Source organism: Haliotis rubra, unplaced genomic scaffold (genome assembly GCF_003918875.1).
Source record: "Haliotis rubra isolate DU_JTF1 unplaced genomic scaffold, ASM391887v1 Scf70, whole genome shotgun sequence".
Taxonomy (NCBI): domain Eukaryota; kingdom Metazoa; phylum Mollusca; class Gastropoda; order Lepetellida; family Haliotidae; genus Haliotis; species Haliotis rubra.
In genome coordinates this window covers 48,110-53,715 of record NW_025767413.1, presented here as the reverse complement: position 1 = coordinate 53,715, position 5,606 = coordinate 48,110, and the positions used below count along the sequence as shown (strand labels likewise).

Below are 5,606 nucleotides of genomic sequence, written 5' to 3'. Positions count from 1 at the left end.
TTCGATGTTTGTGAGATGCTTGTATATTATGTAAAGAAAAAAAACTGTATCCGAAATTGCTTGCCAGATGATTAAAAAAGAAGTTATTGTCGAAGAACATCAACAAAAAAAATACCCAATGGCCCATCCCTTACCGTCAAATGCCTCCACATAGTCATTGGCACAGCCGAAGGACTTTTCGAGTCTAGACTCCATAACGTTGACTTTGACAATGTAGTATTCATCCGCGGTGATCTTCCAGCCAACCTCAGCGTCACTGGAACATAGAACACAGGCGTATTGTGGTCATACGATCTGATGAAACAGTGAACGTAGATGATATGTAAACCTTTCACCAGTGATGAATTTTGTGTTTGTTCTACTCGCGACGTCATGACATTTCTAACGTGTAGTAAAGTTTCACTCTCGTGATGAATCGGGTTAGAATTGATCTTCAGTAACCCATGTTTGTCGTAAGAGGCGTACAACGGCATCGGGAGGTCTGGATCGCTGACCTGGTTGATGCATGACATTGTTTCCCAATAGACAGGTGCTCATGATGTCAATCACTGGATGGTCTTGTCCAGACTCTGTTATGTACAGGAAACCGTCATATAGCTGGTACTGTTGTCAGGATTGATGATCAGGGGAATGTTCTTATTCTTTTCAATATTAATATCATTATAGAATTTCATTTATATTAACTGCCGGGTACATTTTCCTACAATCGCCAGCGGCTGAAGGGATGGTGTAAATCCAGCTGGGGTCCATGCAGGTAGCAAAAGTAATGTAAGTCCCCATGGTTCCTAGTATGGTGATCTACCTTCAGTTGTTGGCGATCTATAGCCCGTGTTTTATACAGTATTGTCCTCTTTAATTGAAATGTTTTAGCTTTGCTCGCTAGTTTTATTCATATCTGTGATTCTTTTAATCTTTTAATCTTCAAAACGTTTTCTCTTTATATTGTATAAATTGTTTTCGTCACGGTATGGCTGAGATATTGCCGATGTGACGTTAAATATTAACTCACTCACTCACTCATTTATATTATATCACACCTACACCTATACCTCCAGACACAACACTAGTTTACGACGGGCTTGCCAATATCTTGTCAAAAAACGGGATGACCAATGTTGATTACCTTCCTCGTATTTAGACATGGTATTGATAGTCGTCATAAATAACCGGAATCGCGGAAAGGACATATGATCGTATATTGTGTGTATAACTCGAGCACTCACCTCGGGTAATTAAATGGGTAATTCGGAGAATATATGTACTTGCTACTGTAGGAAGCTGAAAACTCCTCGGTCTCAGAAACTGAAATAGAATATGACACAATACTTAGATACGTGTATGTATGTATGTATGTATGTATGTATGTATGTATGTATGTATGTATGTATGTATGTATGTATGTATGTATGTATGTATGTATGTATGTATGTATGTATGTATGTATGTATGTTAGTATGTTAGGTATGTATGCATGCATGCATGTATGTATGTAACTAGACAATTCAATGTATCTTAAGTAATATGCACAAAAGTGGAAAGGCGTACTTTCAAACATTCTATTGCTATAAACAAGAACATTCTTCGGCTACTTCTGCCTTTGAGTACAAAGGGAAAAGGGCAATATAAGGATCACTTCCCAGTCCTGTGTACTGCAGAGGTTACATACAACATCATATTTGTCTAGTGTTGGAATTGCCCATCCACGTTTCTTACCACTAAAGTGTCCCGCTTTGAGTTGCATTTGAAATCCTTTGCGTCTGGTTGATGAGTCGGAATGAAACCTGACGGTGATGACGTGACCGGAACTTATGTAGTCAGTGTCGTCATCCCCACATAACCTCCCGGCACTTGATGAACTGGATGATACTCCTGAGCAAAAAACGCGTTAATACAAATCGAGAATTCATAAAACAACTTATATGAGTATCATTTGTATGTTTAAATTTTATGATTATACGTTTACACTGTTTTAATGTGTATTTTCAGTGATACCGTCGCGGTCTGCAAACTGTCAGATGAAAAGCAACAATAACACGTCTTGGTGAACACCAGAGTTTAAAACATTATGCCCTTCCCTTCCCTCCCACTTCTGTAGCACGCTTTCTTTACATCTTGTTCAAATGACACATATGCAATTGGAGTATTGGTATATTCCTATGTTACAATTATCAAATGGTTTCAAGAATAATTACCATCGTATATTTCCAGGAAATCGTATGTACATTGGGATGTTGATTCAATCAATGTGTTCCTGACTTTAGCTTCAATGTTCGTGTTTGCTGGAGCATGTATGGTCCAGATGCATTCCTCGTGGCTGAAATAACAATCATAACAGAGTGGTTTATGCCATCAGAGCACACAAGAATACTTACAGGTAAAGGAGATTTTCTCGTTCATTGATGTCGTGTATACCAAATATTTTTATAATATTCATGATGCATAGTAAGCGCATAGAGTCTATGAAATTACAATAAAACAAATATTTGTATTTATGGCTATATGAAATTCGTAGATAGATGTAAACTTTCACATGCACTGTATGCTTGAATATAGAAGAATGATATAACAATCGTAACAGACTGGTTTATGCCATCAGAGCACACAAGAATACTTACAGGTGAAGGAGATTCACTCGTTCACAATGTCGTGTATGGCAAAAAGAATATGATATTCATACTGCATAGTAAGCGCATAAATGCTATGAAGTTACAAGAAAACAAACATTTTCATTTATGGCTATATGGAATTTGTTGATAGGTCCACAAGCATTGTGTGTTTGAGTACAGAAGATCAATATCTTTGTTTTCTATTTTCTTTAAGTTCGTAATCTCAACACAATGTTCTCAACTCAGCTGTTTGTCAGAGAGAAAGTAGCTTCAGCATCATGTGTTATGTTATTTATTTTACGTCTGTAGCGAAAAGTCGGGCATAAAATTCAAAAATATAAACAAGTCCACGAAAGTCTGTATGGTCAGGGGGATAATTTCAATTTTCCACGGGTCAACGGGTTCTTTCGCATTGCAGTTTTGAGCATGTCCCTTTCTAGGACAATTAGAGCGTTAAATGAGTCATGCTCAGTGGTTGTCTAAAGCGGGATACACCATTCAAGGAGTTGGTCATTTAAAAACTTTAACTTAAAAGTATTAATTTAAAGATAATACAAACAGGATTATTTACCATTACAGTTTAATCATCTCAACATGTAGATATCTGTTGGTCAAGACCAACTGGATTAGATCCTTTTGGGAAAAAAGATTTGTTAGCATTTCATTTGCATCAACTTTCCTAAAGTAGTTTAAGTTAAGTTGTATAGATATTTTTGTACACTTGCACAGCATAAATCTTGATGAAGAACTGTTAAATTACTAGTAGTGATGTAATAGGCTGAATGGGTCCAGTTCCCTTGCCCAGCGCCTGTATTGTCCATGCACTGGCAGTGGTTGATCGGCTTTGTTTTGTGACTATTTTCGTAGGCTATGTTGTGAGGTGAAGTTATTTCTGATATTTTCATTATCGACTATTTATGTTGTTGACGATTAAACTGAATACAAATCACAAGCGTCATATGACTGATATACCACATGGTGATGCATAAGATAGTTCACACAACTGATGGTTATAATATAAAATACATGTATATTGAGAAAGGTATACATTTAGAACTTCGAATAGTGTTGCCATATATCACGTTTACTATCCCACTGGAACATTAAGTTTTGTTTGTATGTTTGTGTAACGCCGCTCAGCATTATTCCAGTGATGTGACGGCAGTCTGTAATCAATCGAGTCTGAACCAGACAATCCGGTGATTAAAACCACGTGCGTGGATTGGCTACAACGACAAACAAGTAAACGAGCCGTGAGTGAAGATCAGTTCTGTCCCGGTTGTTCACGGATATACCATCATTAGTATCTGTTGCGCGCCAACCATCATTACTTGTCACTACATTTTCTTACTTCGGGTAAGGTCCAGGGTAGTTAGGCGATGTTAATGTTGTGATGTCAGTCGTAGTGATATTCAGAGTTCCCCCACAATGGTATGGTTCTGAAAAAGACATTATTTCAGCAAGATATTAGCGTGTCATTTTGTTAAAGAGAGGTCGACGCAGGTGGTAAAGAGTTTCTGAATCCATTGGTGCTGACAAACCAATAATCGAAATACGGGGGAATTTGGAATTTGAACCTATGACGATCAGAAGTTTTGAAGGTACCTTTGTCAGCTGTTCAGAACGCTATTCCAAAGTGACCCTGACTCTTAACATCTCTCACATTTCATAATTTATGTGTATTAATAGACATTTTGTTCCCCGTCACATAGGGGAAAGCGGATGACTGTATAAAGGGAATACCATTCGTTTCAAAGTATGCCAACTTGAAGCCTCTTTTAGCTGTTGATGTATCCGTATGAAAATGAATTGTCACAGCTGATCCAGTGCTCTGAAAGGTCGGTCGTGAAGGGCCGCACCATGATGATAATGTGTCATTAAAGATTGATGGTCCTGGAAAGAATAAGTATGATGGTATAGCATAAGCGACGGCGGGAAAGTGCAAATGCGTGACTGAGATATGTGGGCATAATGTTAGGAGGAACATCCGGGCTGATATAGATCGTCAATCATTTTGTGGAAACCAAGAGGGAGGGAGTGAGTTAATATTTAACGTCACATCGGCAATATCTCAGCCATATCGTGACGAAAGCAATTTATACAATAAAGATGAAAACATTGTGAAGAGTAAACGTGTTTGTTATGAATGAAAAAGTATTTCCGCCACAATGTGACCTAATTGAGATCAAATCGTTAGAATCTCAGGTCAAGTCGTTACGACACAGGTCAATGCGATACGACATTGTGTGACGTACGAGATTAGTATGCAACTACCCATACGTTGACCACGTGGGTAATAATGACGTGTATCAGTTAAAAAGGGGAATTAACTATCGGATGTTTTCTCTCATTTACAGTTCCACAATGTCAAGAACCATCATCGTTTGGTTTTAGAGTGAGTGACAAGAATATGTGAAGATTTAGGGTGTATTGTTATATTTTAGTCATATCATAGCAAGAACAATTATTATACATTAATTTGAATATATTTAGACAAGGAAAACCTGTTGACAATGGACACTGAAACAACTGGTGTATCACACTCAGAAAACTAGTAAGTTGTCCTCAAAAGATGTCAGAACAGCACTGTATAAAGACAGGCTTTAGACCGCCAGCAACTGAAGGTGGTCCATCATACCAGCGACCATGTGGACTTACAGCACCTTCGCAACTTGAGCGGGCAGGTTAAATTTAGCCGAACGTTAAAATATCAAATATTCTTGGATTCACGTTATGTTCAACATATAAAATACTTTGAATGACAAGGACTTAGGTAACTCCGCTAATTTGGGTACAGCCATTACCTAATCAAAATCACTTACTTATTACAATACAAACTATTATCAAAATGTATCAATACATTTCCTTTGATATATATATAACAAAATGAAACTAATTCTATTAAAAAGATCCTTCAAAGATAAAGATTTGAAATAGTTAGTCCTTGTGGTGGACATATATGCTTATGACAGCTTGAGCAAAACGAAAATTGATTATCAG

General features: G+C 37.4%; 1 long non-coding RNA gene across 1 annotated transcript; it reads right to left on the bottom strand.

Annotated features, from left to right (window-relative positions):
• Positions 1–2,269: 2,269 nt before the first annotated feature.
• LOC124258828 lies at positions 2,270–4,401 on the bottom strand. Its single transcript, XR_006893693.1, has 3 exons — positions 4,350–4,401; positions 3,958–4,045; positions 2,270–2,314 (listed from the first exon to the last, which is right to left on the bottom strand). It is a non-coding gene; the product is annotated as an uncharacterized LOC124258828 (long non-coding RNA).
• Positions 4,402–5,606: the final 1,205 nt, after the last annotated feature.